Source organism: Linepithema humile, chromosome 3 (assembly GCF_040581485.1).
Source record: "Linepithema humile isolate Giens D197 chromosome 3, Lhum_UNIL_v1.0, whole genome shotgun sequence".
In the NCBI taxonomy this organism is placed as follows: Eukaryota; Metazoa; Arthropoda; class Insecta; order Hymenoptera; family Formicidae; genus Linepithema; species Linepithema humile.
This window is the reverse complement of record NC_090130.1, coordinates 23,630,805-23,656,134: the sequence shown is the minus strand read 5'-3', so window position 1 is coordinate 23,656,134 and position 25,330 is coordinate 23,630,805. Positions and strand designations below refer to the sequence as shown.

The 25,330-nt window shown below is 40.7% G+C and overlaps 1 protein-coding gene and 1 long non-coding RNA gene across 6 annotated transcripts in view; one reads left to right on the top strand and one right to left on the bottom strand.

Moving 5' to 3' along the window:
• The window catches only part of LOC105668806 (neural cell adhesion molecule 2-like), a 237,523-nt gene that overhangs the window by 167,458 nt on the left and 44,735 nt on the right, over window positions 1-25,330 (bottom strand). The gene's annotated exons all lie outside the window — the stretch shown is intronic.
• LOC105668807 (uncharacterized) overlaps window positions 1-25,330 on the top strand; it is a 328,884-nt gene that overhangs the window by 260,458 nt on the left and 43,096 nt on the right. For both annotated transcript variants that reach the window (XR_001100172.2, XR_010889288.1), the window contains exon 6: window positions 18,445-18,484. This is a non-coding gene — a long non-coding RNA (uncharacterized lncRNA). The remainder of the gene's footprint in view (window positions 1-18,444; window positions 18,485-25,330) is intronic.

Genomic DNA, 25,330 nt, shown 5'->3' with positions numbered 1-25,330 from the left:
TTCTCTTATGATCCGCGGCTGCTCTGCCGCGTACCATGATAATTTTTGATATAAAATTTTCTCCGTGTAGATTTTATCGGCTGCTGTCGACGTGCTAGTAAACTGATGCATCGGTCAATTGCAACCGTTTCATTCCCCAAGCCTGACGTATTGAAAAAGTTAAACACGTAATCCTCACGCATTGGTCTCGCCCGTAAAGGGCAGCCATTCGTGCGGTTTTTGGCTCTCGTTATTCTACGCGCGTCACGCTCGCGCGGGATAGAATTCACGTTTCATCGCTTTGTGAAAAACGTTTCATTAATTCGTCCGTCCGCTCGCAGCGTAGAGAGAAAGAGAGATTCTTTTGTTTGTCCTATTTAATCCGCCGGATTCCGATATCAAGAGCCCGTTCACAGTAGACTCGAAAGAGGTCACGAGGGGCTAATTGGTCGGGGAACTCAAAGAAATTCAATAGCGAGTGTCACGAATAATGATCACGATCGAACCCGAGTGTTATCTATTGGCCAATCAAAATCGCGATGGATAGATCGATCCACGCAATCGTGGATCTCGGTCAGTGACTGACAGGAATAATTAACGAGAATTTCTTCAAATTGCTCGGTGTGCTCTAATCCGTATTTCCGATTCTCCGTGTTCCCATCCTTTCTTCATCTTGATAGTCAGGACGCATGTAGGACGCATGTAAGAAGTGACAGGATGGGAGGGAGGGGGAGAGGAGGGTTGACTCCCTCGAGTATCGCCCAGCTTCTGCAGCGGTGCAAAACGCAGCGCTTTTGCGAATTGATCGTTGCGCAAGAAGCACATAATACATAAGTATATAAGGGCATGTGTGTGCACATAAGGATGTATGTATACGGACGCGCGACGCTTCTCCGGGGTGGTTAACAGTCGCCAATAAGGTAACATTGTTGGCGAAGCAACGAGGGAAAGGAAAATAGAAAAGCGATATGGTATATCGACCCTCGAGAGACCCGGCAAAAATAATCGCCGCTACTGTCGATTAAACCTTAAAACAATTAATATCGTGACGTCTTTCTGATACTGTATCCAGACAGCATGAATGGTCATCGTAACCGAATTAATTAAGCTCCGCTTTTATAAAGAATTGGAAACAATACCGGAAAAGCGCACGACGTTATTTTGCAAAAGTGTCGCCATTAAATTGATCTTTAAGTCGATTAATCAGTTATTTTCAGTACTGAATTAAGCAATTCTCAATACTTCCTTTCAAAAGCGAAACAATCGACTTTTTACATGTATTATACATAAAAGCATATAAATTCTTAAAAGATATATAAATCTGTTATGAAAAAGTACGTGGAAAATTCTAATGTTAAATTAAAATTTATCTAATTAATAAAATTACAGATGTATGTCTCGTATAGGAAATGAATACATTAACGAGAAATCTTTTCGAGAGAAATGTTGAGATTTTATCTTCAATTTTAGAAATTTATTAATCTCATATCATAACAAGAATAAAATTCTTTTATTTATCTTTCTCACAGAATTTAAAAAAAAAATGAGAAACATTTTTATTCATTACTGTAATTATTTACGATTTTTATTTTTGCTACGACTTGTTCATAATATAGTATTTTTTTATAATTATATTATACAATATAAAATAATCAGTGTAAAGTCACAATTATTATAGTGATCTTACTATAAAATTACTGTAATCTAAAATTACTATAATCTTAAGATCAATTATGAATTATGTAATTTACACTTGTAAGTGTAAATTTTCTTACGTACACATAAATTCATAGTTTGCAGATCAAATAAATTTCTAGTGTGCACAACGAAGCGGATTGCATAAGTATATTTGATATTATTTTAGATATATATACTTGCGCAATTTGCTCATTACACAAGACTAGAAATTAATTTCACTCGCAAGTTACGTCGGGAAATTACAGTAATACTAATTGTCTCAAAATTACCTACTATTACAGTCGTAATTTTACATTAACTATTCCATTGCTATTCTACAGTGTAGAATAGCAATCAATTGAATTGAACACTCGCTATCTCACTAAAGAATTCTTCTCGAAGCCAAAATGTGGCAGAAAGACAAAATTTCGTTTCTATCTATAGTATCCATTTCGTCTATAAATTTCATAACAAATTTGAAGTGCACGCGTTTGTACATGTGCACGTATGTGCTACGATCGTGCCTAGGACGCAGGTTGCAACACAAACCGCACATAAACCGTAGGCCCTACTCGACCACCGTCGCTACTGGAAGGGAAACTACCCCTTGGCACGCGAGAATGGCGAACCGACCATTACGTCCACCCAGACTACCTCACGTTCCCTCCTACCATGTCCTCATCAGCTTTCCTTTTCTCTCTATCTCTCCCTCTTTCTCTCTCTCTCTTTCTCTCTCTCGATCACCTCCAAGCCTGCAACGCAAACGTGTGCACGCTCGCGTATTTGTGCAGCAGGGACCGGTCACGTAGCCCGAGGGGGCAAAGAATAGTTAATTGTTTGTAATTAATATATTACATGCCGAGTGGTAAGTCCCGAGTGCTACTACATTATCCGATAGCCATCGCTTATTTACGGGCACCGCGCAAGGGCCTGCGTGGCCTACTGAGCGTGCTTGTGTGCAGCCGGTGCCGCCTCTCTCTCCCTCTCACTCTCTTTGTACGTGTCTGTATATAGTTCGCGCGCGTGTTTGGGAATAAGTGCAGACACCGCCGGCGCGGTGTGCACGCGTGTCGGTGCAGTGATACGTACGACGATGTGGGCGATGGGAGAAAAGTCGTCGGCCGGCGTGGCGCGCGAAGGGGTGGGAGAAAGAGAGGGGTGCAGAAGGGGGATGTTGGATGGGCAGGAAAGGCACCCGGTAAATTCCTCGTGGTTTACTAGAACCACATCCCTCTCCCCCATCGTTGCCGTTGTACGTCGGTATGCACTTAAGTGCGATTCTACTCGGCCGAAGAATATATGTCGTCCAAGCAACGCTGTAAAATCGCCTTGCCCTCGCGGACGCGGAGCGCTTCTTCCCGTTCGGGATTCTCGTTTAATCCTCTTTGGCGCGCTATCTTTCAGAAGGAAAAATACGGGCGCTGACCCGAACTGCGAGCTACGAACAATTTCATAATTTCGCTGATTGGAATTCGATTAAAGCGAGTGCTTCGTCCACTTGCAATTAGTCGCCTCGAATCTAGAATATCTCAATATTTCGTTAACGCGCCAGTGAATACGCCTCTCCGACAACGGGCGACTTTTGTGCGCGACGTTTATCCCTGCCCGCGTCTGAAATCTCGAGAACACGTCGAATATCAAGACGCTCATAGATACACTATCTTACGTATCGAGGAGCGTGCCTAGAATTTCCTACTGACGCGCAAACCGTTTTCTCTGTACGCATTCCTGCGTCGCGAGTATGCGCCACCGCTGTGTCTCGCACAACTTATTATCTTCTGTAGAAGATCCGACGTCACGAGGATATTCATTGCTACGGATTCGATATTTTCCCCCGTGTGATGCGGCCCCAGGAGTAATTTCACGAGACCTTTCGCACCGACTCCGCTTGGGCATTCCCCCCTCGGCTCTTCTCCCCTAGGATCTTCCTATCCCATCTTCCTGGCTCGTCGCTGTCTCGTTCTCTGGCCTCCGTCCCTACGTTTCTCATACCGACCCATCAGATCGCACGAATTTCCATGAAATTACGTGATACGGGCGCGCGAGCGGAACCAACTGATAATTACTTTCGATCGTAACTATGGTAATGAGACGGCTAATTATAAAAAGGAATTACAAGCTGCGCCAGACGAAGGCGGAGGAGACTTTCTTACGACACGACGTTCAGATACGACGACAACGACGACGACGACGACGACGACGGCGACGGCGACGACGACGACGACGACGGCGGCGGCGGCGGTAGGGACAACGACTATGCCCGACGCTTGAGTTACGACTTTCGCGACAGCTAACTACTTTTAATGAGCAGTCGCGAGCGTAATGAATAGAAAGTGCGCCCGTCGTCGACAGCCCCGGCTCGTCGGTCTGACGAGCTTTATTTTCTTCGCGGCAGTCTCGAAAGCTATCCTGCGGTATACTTGCGTTATTCATGTATTACTTCGTTATGTTTTACGAGCGAGCGAGAAAAATCCTTACGCGTGAATGTTTTCAGAGAAACATTCATAAATTATCAAATATTTAGAATTTCCGATAAGCAAGCTGCTCGTCTGCTCACATTATTCGATTAACTACTAGAATTTAAATACGAATTACTTTCGTTATTATGTCTGATAAACTACTTTTTCAAATATCTGCTCGAAAGGATCGATATCTCAGCTTTGAGTCATTCTTACCACTCACGTTCTGCTCCATTCTGCGATACAAGGTCGAGTGGCCTGAATTGAAGCTCTCGGACCATCGATGAACAACGAAAGCGGAATATCAAGCATGTTTTTGATCTTGATTTAAGATTGCAGAGAAAATGCGGATGGAATTTATGAAGTTTGAATCTCGTTTTTATATAGAATTTTTTTGTGTATCGATCATTCGGGGATTCAGCGCAGTGAATTTATTTCTGACTTTTCCGATTACATCAATAAACACATTTCGTACGCTTGTAACGTCCTTTTTCCGTTTCAATATTACGAATGTTTTTCGATTTTGTGTTTGTACATCTATCCCCATATTTCTGCCGCGTGTATTTTTGATTAACGCCTACGATAGTTTAGACGTCGCTCGTAAAATTGTACGACCTAAAGCTACATTCATCAAGTACTTGTCTTTTTAAAGGACGAAGCTTACTGTTTACGGAAATTCAGTAGTAGGAAAATTAGTTTTCGCGTGTGTAGGTTACCGAGTCGCGAAACGGTGGAAAATCCAGTAGCAGCGGTTTAAAGGAGGTAATAATTCGTCGGCAAGGGCCAGATAGTCGCGGTTGCAGTAAAATTTTTCCCGGCGCATGATTTGTTGGTAATGTACTTTAGACTTCTCTGATGAAAATGGGAAATAAATTTCGCAAACGTATAATGTATTTTGCGCGGCGCAATTTCGCGCGATCTCGCATCTTTCTAATCAGTGGACTACGCTTATCTTTCTTCGCGAAGTTTTTGTCATCAGCAAAGCGACGTAGCGGAGCGTTTTACCCGAGAATAGAAACTTGAGATTATCGTATGTTTCTTGAACAATTTAATTCGTCGAATATATCTGTGTTTCGTGCCATTATACACACACACACACACACACACACACACACACACACACACACACACACACACACACACATGCTGTCGTTGCGTTAACTGGAAAATTATCTCTTATACTTCATTATATATGCAATGTAAAGTCGTAAATACTTCAACGCGTTCAAAATGTCTTCGGCGTTTTACATCTTGCTAGAAAGTGCAACTAGAAATATATATATGCAAGGTGAAACGCAATTAATCCAATTAAAATTTTAATAATTTGTGCAACAGGCGCATAAACATTACAACGTGCATTATACACTGTAAAAAAAAAAATTTGTGTAATATTACAACTATTACGGTAGGATAATTTTGAGACCAACTTATTATAGGTGTAAATTTTCTCTCGTATGTAAATTCACGGCTTGCGGGTAAAATTAATTTTTAATGTTATAATGAGAAGAACATTGCACGAGTTAATATATGTACATATAGTAACTGTAAATTTGCTTAAGCAATCTGCTTCATTATAACATTAGAAATTAATTTTATTTCTTAAATCATGAATTCACTTATGTGTAAAAATTTACACCTCTAATCAGTCCCAAAATCACTTGCTGTAACAGTTGTAATTTTACACTAATTTTTGTTTACAATATAAGAATTTTTAAACGCATGACAAATTTTATCGTCGAAGCTTATCAAGTTTATTATGATAAATTTAGGATGCAACAAGACCATCACAATCATTTATGTAGTTATAAAGTCACGGAGAAACCGCTTGCACCTGTGGCCGATCAACGATCTCGAAATGTTACGCCTGTGCTGCTTTCGAGAAGAAATCGCGCAGCTGCGAGGTTGTACCTGAAAAGATCCTTCGACCGTACGTACAATACGACCGCGTCGGCTGCCTGAGCTGAATTTAAACCGAGATGCTGCACGAAGAAGAAAAGGAAGAAGAGAAATAAAAAGAGAGGCGAGGAAGACGTACGGATACGGCGAGCAGGGGAAAAAAAGCGACGCAAACGTGTGTGAACCGAAATGTCGACGCCATGACTTATCGTGATAACATTATACCTGCATGAGCGGCGCAACCGCTCGAGCCACGTTGTAATTGCAAATGCTTCGAAAGGTTGAGGCCTGTTGACCGATGAGGTCACAGTCCGCGTCGTAACGATGATAAAGAAACGCCTTTTCGCATGACCGTGTGTCACGACAGCGCGTCGCGACGCGTATCTGATGGTAAACGTGAGAAGCGTTCTGCGTCTACGAACGAAACGAGAGAGACGGCGACCATTTTAAGGGTTAAACGCCGAGGTACTACTTTTTCTGTGTTTAACGACGCGTCGCCGTAAATCAAGATTAGCGTTAAACCTAATGCGTATAATAAGAAAGACCGGGACTAATTGCAGGGTGTATTTAAGTTTATACCACAGTTGAATGCCACAAGTGATACTCTGAGTTGGAGTATAAAATATATTACGTTTCATGTTTACAGAGGCACTGTTATTTAATTTAACGCTTCAAATAACTTGAAACGCTGAATTAAATAGTCCTCTGTAGAAAAATAAGAATGCAACATTTACGAAAATAAATATTGTTTATAAAATCCGCAATTGTATTGTCAACTAATAAAAATTGAAAAAATATACAAAATATATAAAACGAGGTAGGGAGATAAAAAAGATAAAAAAATTGTTAAAAGTTACAACAGCTCCGACAGCTCTACTTCTTAGACAAGGAGATGCTAGATTTTCTATATTCGTGCCTTGGTATTTCAGGCACGCAGGCGGCTTTCGCGCAAATTAGGATATGGCGTCTGAGAGACAGGAGAGGAATAAAAAATCATGTGTCAAAGCATAACGCATGTTTTTTGCTCGAGTAATAATTTTGCGCAAGCCTCATAACGCATTCCGGTGACAATTTGCTTACGCCAAACGTTAGAACCAACAGTGGTTCGCAGCGGTAATAAGACAAGATGTGTTCTCTGTATTGTGTTCACTTTCCATTGTGTTTGATTAGTTCTGATATGTCGGCGCAATTCGTCGCGATGCATTCTCGTCAAGATACGTATACATTAATAATTGTGGTTTAACAAACCCTTGGGATAATTTCAATTTACACGCGAGTAAGTTACTCGCTTCCATACTGTTTTAACGACGCTTTGTGTGCGTAAACGACTCTCTCATCCCACTATGTTCCTTCCGCGGAGAATTTCACCCCAATTACTTACGATGTTGGTTGATCTGCATTAAAGGTGAACAAGGTTACGATAATTAGTTATGATAATAGTAAGAGTAAGAGAGAAAGAGAGGTACTAGGAAATACGCTGGTGTACAACCGAGGAGTTGCACGGTATATGCATATCGTGATGGTTGTACAACGGAGAGCAGAAATGGGTTGAGTTTCGCATTTTATTTACTTCTTTTCGATTAACGCCGCATAATGAGATTTCCTCACCTCGACGTGAAAAATTGCCGCGCTGAATTATCGCCCGGTCCCCCGAAACGCTCGATGTAATATATCAAACGACTGAAACGCGCCGGAGATGGTTGAGCTGAAAAGATTTCCCTTTGGCAAAGACGCAACGAAATAACTTTCTTTGTTTTTCCGTATCTTCGGTCTGATATTCTACACTGCTGAAACGTTCCGAAACGCAGTGAAATTTTTTATCACTTTTCAGCCGTCAGTGAAAAATTGAGAATTTATCGACCGTAGCGAAAGCGAACAGTAAAGTAGAATAAATAATATTTTTATGATATAATAATACTCAATAGAGAAATATTAATAACTTAATACAACAATATTCATTAATGAAATTGAATTTAAAGATTGCACGTCTGTTTAAAATTGAAGACTGTGATTTAAGTGAAAAATAGTATGAAAAATAAGATGTAAAGATAAAGTGTTTTAAAATACTTTCTTAATTTGTCATGAATTTGTTTTATTGTAAATAATGCGGTATCCGTCGTAGCTATAAAATTAAAAGAAACTTTACAATTTAAAAAATAAACTGCAAGAAAATATCGATGAAATAGTAATCAACATCGATCTCACGGTACGCTAAGCTCCACCCCATTACTGCTCCGGAGAGTAACAAGGGTTGTGCGTGCTGAAAGAAAAATGCGTAACCGAGGAAGCCTAGCGGAAGAATGGCCGACGCATGACATGGGACGCATTTACCGTGATTAGCCGGCGATGTGCAAGCCGGGAGGCGTCGAGTGATGCACGAGGAAAATACGCGGAAAACGGGAGAAAGATGCGCCGAGGTGGCGAAAAGGGTTGAATGAGGAAGCGTAGAGGAATTCAAGGATAACGGCGGTAAGGTCGAGGCATATTAGATTACGTTTTAATCGGGTTTTTCCCCCCCTCCGCCCAAGACTCATCCCTCATGACTGGAGCATGTCACGCGCAATTCGCCACTCCCTCGCGGCATCCCTTCCCCGCCCCATATCCCGTCCCGCGCGGTAATGCTTTTACGGTCTTAATTTCTTAGTTCCTCGACTCTCGGACGAGTATAGCGGTCAAATTACCGCGTTACTAAGGTAATCCCGTTACCGCGTCCGGTAACCGGGCTAGCGGTGTCTTTGCCAACGTTACTTCCTGTATAACCCCCTCCATCAAGATAATTAACCCGGACACGGCAGCTTTCCCCTCCGCGCAAAGAAAGTCCTTGAACAACGTAAAAACAGAGAGCCCGATACGAGCTCTCGGGCCATTAAAGCGACAAGAAAATTTCTTAAGGACACGATCCACCGTTACGTAGTCGCGATAATCTTCAAGGAGAGGAGTTTGCAGACGCCCCGTCGTCCGTTACAAAGTCGCTTTAATCTGCGTTAACGAGTGACTCGTAATATCGAAGAGTAAGTCGAGCAGCAACAGCGAGCGCTTTCAAAGGACTCCGCTGATCTCCGCGTCTCTTGCAATTTATGTAAATAACGCAGTCCAGCCCCCTGTCTTTTTCTCTCTGTTTTTAGCATAAAGGCGCTAACCGAACGCATCCTAGAGCCATTTAGAAATGAGTTTTTTCCGTATAGTTCACCCGGCAGTGTTTTCCTCGGACCAAAACTTTCCCCGGACGTCGTCAGGAGTAAAATTTCTAATTTATGCGTTCAATCTTTTAATACATTATGGCACAAAATCGAGCTTTTATAAGCTGTATTATATTATCTACGAATAAAATAATAATTTTTTGTCTAAATAATATTTCGAATATAAAATAAGGAACACTTATTAATCCAAATGTCATTATTTGCACGGCATACTGAATCTAATACTTTGCAAACTTTGTCGGACAAGGAATATAACGGCGGAAGATACCTTTGAAGATGCAAATACACCGGTTGTTAGCTAACGGCTATTATATTCCGAACACGTTGGTTCCCCTTATTAGCTTTGCTCGCGTTCACTGATTCTGTATTGTGCACATGTTACTGAAATCACATTTTCATCCCTTATCCTACGAGACTCGATTGTTATAACGAGGGAAAGTTCATATACCGCTTGCACAAAACGCTTTAACAAGACCTCGTTGAAGGATGGATAAATTTATTGAAAATTACTTGTCTGCTTTTGCGGTTGTTCTTGTTCAACAGACAATTCGCTCTCTTACATGCGCGGTATTGTATGAAAGAGAATTGTATCATGGATCTTTAACAGCATCACCAAAACGTTATCTAGATTAGTTATTCTAAGAAACTGTCACGAGCAAGCAATGCGCGCGAGAGATATAATCAATATGATAATAATGTTACTAAAATGCTCCTCCGCAGCGCGAATGCTTACATTACCATAAAATTGATTCGCAAATTAATTAAAGATCTGAGTACGTTACTATAGAGAGACGCACGCATAAATTCAAAGACCCAATTACCAAGCGATTATATGCGGAAGAACACATCGCGTCTGGCGCGGGGCGCTCGGAGAGTAATTCGTCGCGGGCGCGACGCCTCGGCCGGCACGGTCTCCCACGGGGTCTTCGGAGGCCTTCGACGATTTGCATTTAATCGCAATCCTCGTGCGACGAACACGCCGGCGTGTGTACCGCGCAGATACGAATTCATAGTTTACACCGAACGGCCTCTAGTTCATATACGCAAACTAATTGTACCAGCGGTAAATTACAGCGCTTGTACAGCAGCAACGGCAGCTGCATCGCCGCATGTGCGCCATCGCGGTACAAGGCCCGGTTCCATGCGTACACGTACATAAATGCGTCGCGACGGAGGGAAGCGGAGTTCTGGCCACGAAGAAAGCGAAAGGAGCGAGGAAAAAGGATGCATCGAGCGATTACCCCCGCTCTGCACTCGATTAACACTCATTTGCATTTTGATTGCGGCGGTGATAATTGGCGGTTTCGGTTTTGCGTGTAAACCCCGGTAATCTACGGGAGAAAAAAGGAATCATTCGAATCGCACGATGTCGGAATAAACTTTTTGTGCGTACTGTATTCGGTAGTTTGCGCGCACATGGTGAAGAGGGTTGCGGATGGAGAAAATTGCGGAGTAGACGTAGTAGGGCAAATAGAAAAGGGCATTGCGTTTGACCACGGACACACTTTTACGCAGGTCCGCAGTTCCCAAGTACAACGGCCATTAAACTTCATAATTAGCGGTAATCAATTATGAATCGAGCAACCGAGAGGTAATAGATCTCGAGATTGAATACGTAATTTAGCGTTTCCAGGCATTTTATGCTCTTTGTATTATCGACTGTTGTGCGCAAAGTGATGAACAAATGTTGCAAGCGTTAAATTCTCCCTTAAATATTTTAATAAAATTTGAATAAAATTAAAATAAAAATTTTGATACAAAGTAATGACATATGTCTAGAAAACATCTGTATATGTAATAATATTAATATAATTATAAATGTTTCTATTTTTTATTTTATTATAAATATATAAATAAAAAAAATATATATTTCTATTTTAAAATATTATTAATATTATTTTCTGCGTTACTATTTTTAACGTAAAAATGCTTTTCATCAACGCAAGCATCGTGTCTGATAAGTTTGGCGCTTGCAAAATGTGGTCGAGAGCATAGCCTCACATAAAATATATTTTAACAAATAGTCAAAGCACCATTTCAGCAAAAGGATCAACATATTTTGCGAGAAAAAAGGAGAAGCTAATCCTAACGGCGCAGATGTCAATTTTCCACCCCAGGGCACTCGTAATTATGAGATGAAGATTTAAATCCAGGCAGTTTCCGATTGGCGACAAGTTCAAAAGGTTCTTTCATCGATGTTTACAACACTCCCGGAAGAGTAAGGCAAAAGGGTTTCGTGGGAATTTCCATTTTTTCTCGCTAACACGAACGAACTGACTTCGTGCGCGCGTAGCTGACTTTCCCTTCTTTCGCGTGGCTTTTCGAAATGCCCGAAGCGTAAAATTGCTGCTAGAATCGCATTAGAGCTTAAGGTCTATTTGTCACCTGGGACCGTCTAAACCGGCAGCCTGGTAATCCTACGGAGAGCGGGAATCTTCGCAAGTTTCTCATACGACGATTCGCCTTTGACACGCTGTTGTGTCGTCGTAAATTGAAAAACTTGGATCGAAACAATTATATTCGCAATAAAACTGTTTGAGCTAATTATGAAAATGTCACCGTTTGTTGCGAAAATAATTACCCGCTATTTGTTGGAATATCATTCAATTAAAACCAATTCTCTGCCCGGTCGCGCCATAAACGTCGTTCGAGATAACCGCAATGAAATAATAATAACGAATAACATTAACTGTAATTGGGTGCATACACACATTGCGAAACATATTATTGCTAATGTGGATAATAAATTACATATCTCGAAATTATTTATACACGTGATTAATCGCATTTTCTAAATGTACAAATTGTGAGCTTACGATTGGGTTGAGAGATTGTATGTATGATATAATAAAAACTATGATTTATATTTTTTTTATACACAATAAACTGTCAAATGCTCAGAAATGTTTAAAAACATAATAGCAACATTTCTCCGCTTGCTTATTATAAATGTATTATAATACATTTAGTATTTGTATCGAAACATATTCAGTAATGACCATTATACGTTACTCAATTATGTTCATTACAAGTATTACAAATTAATATTATATATGAAAATGTATAGACGTATTAATATACTATTATGCCTAGCAAATGTATGAAAGCGTATAATGTACGTTACATATTGACAATATTCGTTAAACGTTGATAGGTAAAACCGATAAATGTTACATTTTACATCGTATTTTCACTTTTTTTAAGATTTATTCCTATCTCATAAATCGCGTTTATTTCCTATTTCATAAGTCAGCATTTTTTTCATTCCGTTTGATTATGGAACAAAGTAGCTGGTAAAAATATTAAATAAGTAAAACCATCACTTATCATAACAACAATTTTACCTGCACAAAATTTATGTTAAAAATTGAAGAAACTTATATTAAAATTTATTCATTCATCACACTTATTTGCATATCATAAATGATGTATTTTATCCATTCATCATATGTATTTGCATTTTATAAATTATTTGTTTGCGCTTTACTACTATTCATTTTTTGAAACATTTCTCCTCATCGTATTTTATATTTTATTTCACTAGATATTTTAATCACATATAACTTTTATATAGAATCAAATGTATTATACAGAATATTACTATTTCATCAATAATTCTTTTTTTTTTTGCTTACATCTGCTATTCGCTCCGGCAGATATTCGGATATTTCATAGCACTTATGAAAGACGGACATCGGAAGAAGGAAATAAGTGTCGTGAATGTGCGTCCCCGGGGACGGTCCTTCTCACAAGGCGCGATCGCGGAGGTGAGAAAAAGAAAGAGAGAAAGAAATAAGAAGAGGGAAAGGCAAAAGTGGCCGGGTGTGGTTTCTTTCGGCCTCTCGATATCAGGCAGAGAGCGGACATATGAAGTTAGCAAACGTGCCAACTTCCCCATTTCCTACTTATCGAGTTTTCCCGGCATCCCGCTCCGGAGTGGAAAGTGGGAAAGGGACCGCGGAGGGGTCGAAGGCGGTGGGAGACAGGGAGAAATCCGAGGCGCGGAAGGCAAAAGTAGGCGGTGGATCGCGCGAGGGTGGCGGCAACGCTCGCCGAGGTTTTCTTCTAATTTCCCGAACTTGATTAAAACTTGTCCGCCATAAAAATCAAGTTTCGTCTTTGCCAGGTATCCGTTACCGTTCCTGATCGCGTCTCCGTTTTTCTCTTTCTCTCTCGTCTCCTCTGCATCCCGGACGCGACAGTTAGACGGTATTTTTGGACCAGAAACAACAGCGGAGTCGACCGGTATAAAGTTTACTAAAATCGCGGATAGTGAATTTAAATCAGGCACCAATTTAACGAGGTCATTCCGATATCGCTGCGAGCGTATAAAAATCATAAAAATAAATCAAAATGAGACAAATCGCATTTGTTACTTTTATTACGCGGAATTTTACACAATTGTTTTGGCTAAATATACTGAAGGACAAATATACCTAACCTTTAAATATGATTCTGGGTCACTTCTTAGATTAATAATGAAGTAAATTGTTGATCGTTGATTTTGAAAACTTTTATTTAAAAATGCAATGGGAAATATTCCATTCAAAGATCGTAACGGCGATTAAATCTTCGTTTATTCGATATACTCGGTACGCTGATTTCATATATAATAAATTGTATTAAGCACTGACTGATTTTAACGTTATTTTATATGAAATTCCAGATAGTTCGGCGCAGTAGTAGAGCACAGAATTCAGTCTGCTGAAAAATTCTCTCGCGAGCGCATAGCCGCAATTTGATGACGGCAACCACTCTCGAAACCCAGGATTTTGCGAAAAGGACGGTACTTTTTTTTTATGAGTGCTACCGGTCTCTAACCAACGGTCTCTATGATGGATGCTTTTTACGAGCATATAAAACCAAGGCTCGTGATATATTTCGGGTTACCTTTATAATTCGCATCCTTGTTCTTCCGTGAATTTACAATCTTCTGTTCTAAAATTTCGCCATATGACTCACATCAATTCTTTCCGCGCGAAAAGATACGTCGATTGTCAATCACAAATTGCAATTGTTCATCGCTTTTCTATTCGAACATGAAACAGAGTTTGTTTACTTATTAGACGCGACTAATAAAACGCAACGAGATGATTCTCTCTTCAGTTTTGGCCACGAAACGCTTGAATATGTTTAAGTGCGCGTGATTCTTATTCACCTTCGCGGGCGTTGTATCCAAAGAGATGAGTTAGTGGAACAGAATAATATTACGCCGACGGTACTGCACGCTACTTGAAATCCCACAATTGTTCTATAATCCAAGGATACTGAATATTTACGGCTTAAATCTTTAAAGGCTGATTCCTGCTATTCGTGATTTCAACGAATTTTAAACTTTCAAAACACACACAATTGCAGCACGTATCTAAAATTAATTACATTCTATATTTCTTTGTGCAATTTAATAATCGCCCCGAGAATGATGCAAACTCTCAAATTTATCAATGAATTCGTCATTAAAATTAAAATTGCGAATCGCGTGGAAGAACCTTCGTAAATTATATCTCAGCAGTAAGTTTAATAGAGTCCCATTAACTTCTTTCACCTAGATTCAGCCCGGCTCGTAAATTACGAAGACGCGATAACACGTAGACTTTAATTAATTTCCATTTAATCATCGCGTTATTACACAGCGTCCGTGGTCCGCCGTACCTAATCGCATTTTATCGAATTAATAAAGCGTGCCGCGTTCGCTGTTCCGACATTCTGCTCGACGAGTTGCACGTGAGTAACGCAGCGTTTTCAGCGGCATCACAACTGACATAATTGACCGCGGCCGATGCTCACAGCCATTAACGCCACTGTGAGGGGTCGCGGATATGTATGAGATATAATATAATTAAACGGCAAACAATATGAAATCAACTTCAACGATGCGCGCACCGGTGGACGGCCAGTCAAGCTTGCGTTTCGTTTTACCGCCATTTGGATTTTATTAAATGTTTTATGATTCGTCAAGCGCGTTTTGGCTTTCAGGCCAATGCACAGAGTCATGTCACGACTCCCTCCTCTCCCCCCCTCCCTCCCTTCTCACCGCCTCCCAGATTGACTATTAACGAGACTTAGATGAACACGATGCGCTCTTTTTCATAATAGTAGTAAAAAGATATCAACGGTGTACACGTGTGCGTTAGTTAAATGTACGGCGACGAGGGGCACGTCGTAAAAAGTAGCGTTAAAATCAACATCACGTACGTTACGTTATGAAAAACTCGTTAAGAGCGATAATGCATGTTGTCGGCTATTAAAGTGCTTTTTGTTATATTGGATTTTATGAACGTTCATTCGTTATCGACGGAACTGAGACCGCCCGGCGGTGATTTAATCTCGTCGAGGCAGCCGAGAATAAAAGATGCGACTGTAAAATAAAAGAATATCTGCAATCAATATCCGACACGGTAATGTTAAACGAGGACAACCAATTATTGTTGTAAATGTAGAATTAAAAAATTATTTGAACGGTACGCTTTTGGCAATTCTCATTTTTCTTTTCTTTTATTTCCGGCACAGGTTCACATTTTTAAAAATATTTTAATTACACGGTCTTCTGTAAATGGAAAGTCAAGGATTTCGTATAATTGGCACATGTGTTTCGTCTTGCAATTGAATAAATTCGCACTTTCTTCTGCATTTTTTTCTGCCGTTTGCCTGCATACGTACACGCGTCCAGATCCTTCGCACATCCGGAAACGTAATCGCCGAGGAGCTCTTTCGGCCGACACTAATTGCAACGGCGTTTGCACGGTGCAGATGGTGCTTTCTATATAACTATATAACAGCCAGCGAGGCGGATACCTAATTTTATCCGAAGCTTCGAGCAACGAGAACGGAACACGAAACCGTGGCTTAAGTAGGGTGAATGCGGCACGTATCCCAATCGACCTGATATACCCCGGCGTTATGATGGCCAGTGAGCACAAACTGCACTTAGTTTAACTTCGTGTGCGCGGAGGCCACTGCGCGGAATACAAAATACACGGCGGGGAATTTCGGGAGAGGGAAACGCTGCTGCGGCCATCATCATCGACGTCTCTCGGGAGAGACGCAAAGTCCCGCAAGTGCCATTTCGCCGATCGTATCGGTGCGACTCGCGTCCGGCGCTGCCACCGCGCTAGGCGCAAATTTCGCTCCAACTGTAGCTTTATGAAATTTCGCGCCTTACCACTAACTGCTGAGCTGGAAGAGAGATAAGCGACCGGAGTCTCGTACGTCGTGAGTTACGAATATGACGATTTCGTGGTGCAGCAGACTCTTTCGACATTTATTCGCGCGCTAAGAGTTGCGAGATAGTGCTGTAAAAATATTAGCCATTTATTGATACGTCAAGTGTATCGCAGCAATATTCTTCCAGAATCTATTTTTTATATTCTATTTATATTTATATTTTCTAACATTTATTAATTATTTTATGTTATCTATATTTTTCTATTTTTATTAGCTTATCATAAAAGTCATAGTTTAATATAAAAAATTGTCTAATGGGTTCTTTATTCATATTTTTTTTTCCAATTGTTTTCAATTGTTAATCTTCTCTGTGTGAGGGTCATTATAAGGACATCTAATGAATAATATATTATATTTCTTGCGAAACGATCAAAATAATTTTTAATATTTCTATCATAATCCAGAAAGCAGGAAAAAGTTCCCATGCACATGAATTTTTGATAGCGGCGAGCAATTGTCGTTGTTCCATGTACTAGGATTATATCTGTTCCTGATATGAATAACAAGTAAAACTCAGATTGTAAAAAAGGAAGAAACGGGAAACAGGTTGATATTGGACATCGAATAATCGAAATTTGCATGGCTCTCAGCGTCCATCTCATCTCGTTTTGTTTCAGGTGGTCATATAAATACGATACGTTGCTATCGAGCGTACTGGCCGCTCTACTTGTTAATGGCTATAAGTTGAAAAAAAAAGAAAATGTAAAACGATTGCGTCATTTACGTCGCAGTGCGGTTGTACAGTCCGAGCAATACCAACCACTGTTTACATCCTATATTAGATATATGAAGGTGGTTAATCATACATATTTTGTGTGTAATTTCTCCATTACTACTTATATAAATTATTAACTCCTGTTAATAATCGACTATACTAACATTACTCCATCCTTAATGCCATTAATCCATAACCCTTGAATAACTAAATTCGGAGATATCACTTGGAGCTATAATTAGCCTTAATCTTACATCGATTATTAATGCGTCTTGAAGATTCCGCTTGTGCATCTCGAAAACTATTTTGTTTGTGTGCGCGCTATCGTCGACGTACTGCTAATTCCGCCGGCTCGAAAGCGGAACGTTTAAACATGAGACCACACGCGAGGCACACACGCGAGCGTGTCTCGGTGTATTCCGCCTCGGCGACGATAATCCGAACAGCGGCATCTCCACGCAGCCCGGGATATAATTGCGCTGCCGAACGAAAATCTTGCTAATGCGCGGAGACTGAAGCTCTTCCGACGCATCGCATGTCGCAGTTGAATATTCAATCCGTGCACTTCGCCAGCGTGCCGAATCTTCTTGCCAGTTACGTCTGCCAGCGCGCTCGCGAAAACGTAAGCGAACGAAATCCCCCTTCCCTCCCGCCCCCCCTTGTCCTCGTCGTCGAGTATTCCTCCTTTCGCCTACGCGCTTTCCAGTTTATCCTATCTTAGCTCAGGTTGGAATCCTGATTTTCAATTCGTGCCCTGAGGGCACTTACTCCTTGCAAAGTGTTTGGCCTTCGCCAGCCCGCTCCTCCCATCCGTCTATACGCCCGGCCTGCTTGAGCACTATCTACATGTAAATCTAATATACGCTCCTGCATTCTATAAGCATCGCATCGAAGAACGACACCGTCCCACCGACGAGAACGACATTTGGGACACCTCGTGTTAGCACAAAGTGACGTGGCTGATGGAATCTGCGGGATATATTCGAACGCGCGTTCCGGCGCCGCGTCGAGTTTCTCATATATGCTAAAGCTCGGCTTTCGCGCTGCGCGAGTCTCAAAAAGCGCGTGCATGCATATTTATCTAACTCTAATTTTCTATCCTTCGATCTCTTTATTAACGATGCAGAAACGATGGACGAACGTTATAGCATATTATTATAGAATGTCCGTCAAATAAGGAAGTAAAATTAAATATTACATATCGAAAACAAGCGGTTTTTTAAATTTAATATCGTTTTCTATGTTTTCTATATAAGCGTCTAACATTAATTTAATTTAAGTTTTTCTATTTCAGCGTCTCGGAACAAGAACAATGTGATTGCGCGAGGAAAAAGGTAAGGGTCTTTCTTTTGCTTTCAAGTTGTAGTGTGTAGCACTGGTTGTTCTCTTTCCGAAATATCGATTTAACGATGCTCGTTAGTACTTGTTTACTGTGGAACAAACGAACCAGTTACGGCGATAAATACGCGTTTGGCGGTGAATATCATATTTTCGTCTTATATCTCCGCAGCCGTTGAGAATAAAATTCAGGTCGACGTGACATTTTTTTTCACTAAAATTTAGCTCTGGGAACCCGCTGCAAAAGTATTTTTATTTTCTGTATGCGCTAAAAAATCACGGCTCAACTTCCGATATTTGTTTTCCCGGTGTCGGCAGCTGCTCACTGAAAACTGCGAACCAGGACCGCCTGTGCGAGCCGGCGCACGTGGGCTAGTTAATTGAAACGAATCTCGGCACCTGTTCTTTTTTCGTATCATTACGCTCAATGGAGCGCGGCGCGCATGTGAAAAGTGGCTGTAACACGCGCGCCACATAGTCGCGATAACGCCGTGGAATGAACTTGCGAATCCTGATATCCACCGCGCATTCCGCCACCAAAAATGCAGCGCAGTCGCGCTGATAACGCGTGGAGGACGGTAGCAAGCGGATGCGAAAGAGACGGCAAATTTGCGTTGCGAGGACGAAATAGGCGCGCGTGTAAAAATTTTTCAAATTTTACGTTGCCGCGAAGATCGGGAGATGTTTGTTCTACGTTTCAAGTTCTACGATTTATATCCGTTTGCATTGAAAAGCTCGCCGCGATCGCGCGCTGGGTACAGTTATCGGGGAGCGTCTTTAATTATACGCAGCCGGCAAACCTCGATATTATTTTAATATAAATACACGATCTGCCGATAACAATGATAGCCATCGTTTACCAACGCTCCTTTGTGAATCGCTTGGTGTTTGGCGCATTGGAAAAAACCGCCTGGATATTTGCTAGCATGAACTTCGCGCGAAAACACCTCGTGTGCTATCGAGTCCGTATATCACCTTAATTACGCGTATTGCAAATTTCCTTTTTATCCTGATATCGCTGCGTGTGTTTTTCTTCACGCGCAAACCTCGCGCTGTTTCGCAAGATAATTTTCATTCATCGCGAACTTAGACGCATTGTTCGACAGAATGCTTCATGAAGTTTCAATGAGAATGATTAAAAGACACAAGTACAAATACAGTTTTGATAATAATACATGATTATAATTGAATAAAATTTTACTTTGCGTGGTTTTCCCCGCGTCTTTTGCGGCGGCAAAAAAATCTTTTACAAACATGCAATCGCGACATTTAAGGCGCACTGCAGTATATATGTTTAATACTCCCGTATATTGCACTGGTTTTTTATACTCGATTTACATCAAACTCTTTGCTCGAGATGCATTATAAAGTCGCTCATACCAAATGTATGTACATATGTATATTTTTTTTTTTTTTTTTTTTAACCGTTTACACTCACCGATCGGTCGATGTTTCATTCGCGGCGACATCGATCCACCGCGTGTTTACACGGACACGTACCGACTCCCGCTGGGCGACGGGGGATTAGCAAAGCAAGTAAACGAACGGTACAACCCTGGAAGGCAATCGATATAGCGAGGATGGGATTTATTTGGTGGTCGGTGGTTTCTTTGAAATCGCACTACCGCCGATCTGAGACGCGACAGGTAACGTATAGCCCGCAGCAGGCCCGCATTAAGAAAAATAAAGTGCAGTCAGATTCGAATCAAGTATGGAGCGTGGTTAGCTAGTGGCTATTCTCTTTTCGCCTTCGTGAACTTCTTTTATCGACGCAAGCGAAGATATGGACGCGAGCAGGAGCGGATCGTAATGTTTTGAAGTCTAAAACTATAGTTTTCGAATATTGATTTAAATTAATATAATTCTCGTTTCGAAATAATATAAAAAGAGGTCATCCGAAGAGAAAAATTAGACTTTTTTTGAATTCATTTTTTTTCTAGCTGGATAATCAAATAAAAGATGTCAAAAAGTTCCGTGTTCCCATTTTTGTTCAATATTTTTGATAGTCAGAGTTTGAAACGTAAACTTTATAAATCTTTACAGATTTATTTCCAATCGTGATGTCATCGTTGTTATAAAATATCAGATAAAATGACACTGTGATACACTGTGATATAAATGTGGTACACTATGGTACATTGATATAAAAATAAGAAGTTAAGTGATGACATGACAGGACATTTTTCACTTCCGTAACAATATGAGATATCCAAAGCATTGTTTTGTACATTTCCTGGATAATTTCGTGCACTATTTTTAAAAATGAATTATGGAATACAATATCAATATTCTAACACATTTATAATTCAGAAGGAAATTAATGTCACATTAAAATGAAGAAGATGGAACTTTTTCTAGCGCTAGCAATAATATATAAATATTTTAAATATAATTGAGATTTAATTAAAACTTACATTGATATGTCGCCAACAATAATTGTTTGGCTAACATAATTAATATATCATGTTGACTTTTTTTCTTTTTCTTATGTGACATTTTTGTTTTAAGTTCTTGCAGTTAATATAGAACGCTAGAAAAAGTTCTATCTTATTTTTATGGTCAGTCTCCGTTGCAAAAATAACTTTATACGATCAAAGAAGATATTTATGTTAATTTTTCCATTTTGTTGCAAATAAAACTCGTAAAATTCATAAAAAAAATTGCGACTCAAATTTCAACCGTAAAAATCAGGGTTTTGCATAAGCACAAATATTTTGCACGATATTTTGCAAAGCTAGAAAGAATCCAGACGTTAATACACTATTTGGAACTAGTATTAATAATCTACTCACGTATTTTTTTGTTATATTACACTCGAGCAAATAAACTAAACGCACAACTTCAAGGTTTCACGGCCATTGGAAATCTCGTTCCAATCCTATCGTTTAGATCTCAGAAGAGGGTGATATTTTGTCGTTCGCGTAGACTGCGTCGCACTTGGCCATCGTGCGGAGTAACGGACAAAAATTCCTCGGCTCGCGTCTCTCCCTCTATTTAGTGCGTAGATCACAGACAGCGAGGTTGGTGCTATTTCGCCTTTTCGGCGAAAACGAGAAATTAGTGCCGAAACATCTGCCACTAACTCGAGCTCTGCTGCGTATTACATTTAACCCTTTGAGCGTCGGACCGACTACCAGCATGAACGGCTGTCGTTCCTTCGTGTAGCATGACATTATGTTAATTTCACGGTTATTAGCGTATCGCGGCGCTGCACTGATCGAGCGATTCTACTCGCCGTGGACCAAACACGAGCAGAATTCTACGAGCAATGATCTATTCGCTCTTTGAAGCGACCGTCATAGCGTATTATTCGATTGAAAACTGAAAAGTCTCGGATATGGGAATCATCAATTCTCTTTCTACTCGAGCAGTTTCTCGATATTACATGTTCACAGATTTTGTACAAAACATATATATTTGGTGATATAAAATGTTTTATGAAATTTTTGTGGAAAAAGTTGCAAATAATGCAAGGGCTTTTAACATTAAAGATGGCCTGTGGTCGAAATTTATATTTAATCTTGAATGTTCAGTGCGGCGTTATTTTTTTATAAGGAAAATAAAACAGAACAGATCTCTTGAATTTACATAACAAGGTATACAAGCGTACAAGTGCTCATAAAGTTACGTAACCAGAAGAATATGCCGAAATTATAACGCGCGGGAATCGGCAATATAAAAGTTTACTTCCACACGAGTTAGCACTAGTATAGCACTTTTGTTCGTCGTTTATTCAACGAACAGTCGTTCCGGCGATGCTACGGAAGAACATAGCGTACAGGCTGTTTCAACTTCTGCGTGTCCAATAAATTGAACATAAAATCCTGCCTTATGCTCGTATCTTGGGTCATGCTTCACGCATCGTAAGGAGACTCGCGGGCTGTCTTTAATGGTTTCGCATAGAAGGCGCTAAAAGGGTTTACGACGTATAAAAACTGTAGCTAAAGTGCGTGACTGTCCCACACGGTCGCCAACAGTATGAACGGATATAAGAAATTTATGCGATTGCAAAACAATTTTGTAACAATATGCGAAACATTTTATACGGAGAAAAATATATTTGCCATGCAGAAACCGCTTGACAATTATTGTTATTCGATATCAAAGCATTCTTCAATGTTTTCGAATTGAATTATTTCAGAGTTTATTTCCCATGGATAAAATTGTATGTAAACAAATTGCAAATTTGTTAGCAATAATTTAATCAGTCGCGCATTTGCCAGCAGGAAACCGGCAATCTGCTGTAGGCCAAATGTTTTCATTTAATACAACTTACGACGCTGATTGATTCGAATTTAGAAATGAAACGCGCAAATGACGGACGGAAAATCGAGCCGTCATCCGAAAGTCGTCCGTCTTCTTCCGCGGCAAGAGATGCGCGATGGGTACACTTATCTCCCTTATCAATGGGAGCAGCCGGAAGAGCAGGTAGACCAATGCCAAACGATATACGATAAATGCGGATCGGATGATGGATGCGCGGCGAACGCTTCGCATTTCTGCTTTCCCACGCCACTTAAAATCGCGCGCTTGTCCCTCCACCGTGGGCCCAGCTGCGCATCTCATATTGCGCGCCCCCCCCTCCCCCTCACATCATTTTCCGCGACATCTCTCTACTCAATGATTGATAAAACTACTGAATTTATAATCGCGGACAATAATTTCGCTCGCACGATTCGAAGTTTCCCGTGCATCAATAATCATTTGTCGATTCTCAGGAAATGCACTGAGTCCCTCTCTCTCTCTCTTTCTCTCTCTCTCTCTCTCTCCCCCTTTCGAATAACCTCAGCCGTAATATAATAGAGGCTCCAGCTACGAGGGACGCAATAGCGAAGACTTACATTAGGAGAATACTCAAGCAGATGTCTTAGGAACATTCCCCGGTATCTGACGCAGCGCCGTAAGCCCGAGCCGTCGAGTCGCGATTTTCCGTTTGCACGCGAATGCTCTTCCCGTGCCAAATGCCATCAAGAATCTGGAGATTGTCCCGTGAAACATAAACCTAATTATGAAATACCTGCCGTCAGATTTATCCGACGATTCTAAATTATCCTTGATTCCCTCGTTCAAGCGGATCGCTGCTTTCTCGGTCCCATCAATAAAACGTTCCGTTTGTGCGATTAGACGCTTTCGCGACGCCGGGTTTCGATTGCTTAATAAAGCTATTTGCTATATTGACGCCGGTGTTGATGTCGAGCGAACAGTCGGATCGATAAAACCTGGCAGATATTTGCGGTGTGCTCATTAAGTAAATCGATCGGCCGTGAACCATGGCCCGAAGTCGACCGACATGTTAACGAGCATAAACAGAGAACACTCAAGACTACTCGATTGCTATTCTAGTATTCAAGCGCCACGAGCGCAGCTCCGCGCTTAGATATCATCGTAATTTATACGGCGGTCGTTTGTTTCGAGATCGTCGTTGCGCGATAGCGGCGCAGAGAAGTGCGCTTTGATTATTCCTCGCTCTTTACGTATCCTACCGATTCGACAGTACTTTGTGCGCAAACTATAAGCCGATCGCAGTCATTCCGTCCTCTTGACTCTCATATTTCCGAACGTTTCGCATACATCCCGCGCGCGCGAGTTGATGTGCCAGCTGAAACGAAAGACCAAGGCTCTCCACGAATGACAGGATTCTATAAAATATGGAAATCGAGCTCTGCTTTCGAATTTATCACCTTTAATGAAGCGTATTAATTTGTTCCCTTCATGTGCACTAAACAAACTTTGCTACCACTATTTATTCGATTTGATTTTCTTCTAAGCAGATGGCTATTAATGTCTTGAACATACATACATATATACGTATGTATATTTCTTTTTTATCATTATTATTCTTTGTTCATTTTTGTTGAATTGAAAAAATATGAGAAGCTGAACTAAAAAAAAGATTAATTTATTTCAAAGAAACCAAAGCTGTAATAAGTGTCAGTTCTGATAAATCTTGTATATATGAGAGGTGCTCTAGTAATGCAAGGAGCTGATTACTGTCGCGGCGGAAGAATAAATCGAATTTCTTTGTGGCTGTGTTTCGCGAGGGTTGCCGCTCGATAGTGAGTGGTCCTTGAACCATAAAACCTACGCTGGTGGTAATAGCTTCTCGGGAGCGTCGTGAGACCTCTCTCGTGGAGGATCCGAAACGTCTGCAACGCCAAGGAATGTCAAGATACCATCGTAATTTATGCGACAGTCATTTGTTTCAGTCGTGGCGTCCTTCGCGCGATATCGCGAATCGAGAATAAGCAAAGCTCTTAGAGGTTGTTACCTCTAAGATCAGGGTATTTATTCCTCCGAGCGTTATTCTGATTCACTTTGCGACATTTCACTATTTATTTAACTCATGCGACAAAATTAAATTTTTTTAAATATATTTGTACAATCTGCGTTTTGGTGCAAATAACTTGATATTTACGCAAGGAGTTATGTATTTGCAAACAGATTGCAATCGCTACTGCAAGGCGCTATTCATGCAAGAACGCGCACTAACGAGATCGACAATCTCAAATAAAATATGTAAAAAATATATTTTTGTCACACCATGCGAGTGAAATCCTTTCGAAATAGGGTGTCGTGACAAAGTGACACCTTTATAAAATATACGCGTGAAGAAGAAAGCAGTGGACGTGTTTCCTTCCCTTGATATCCGATCGCATCCGAGGACATATTGCAATAGTTTCCGTCGTGGAAACAGTCGATATTTTTCGAGAGAACCTTCCCTCTCGGTTTTCAAAAGAGATATCAAGCGTCGAAATCAAATCGCGAGCCGAGAAATGACGATCGGGGGCATCAATCGGTCTGGCGCTACTGTAAAATCGTCTTGTGGCAAAATTGAGAACAGA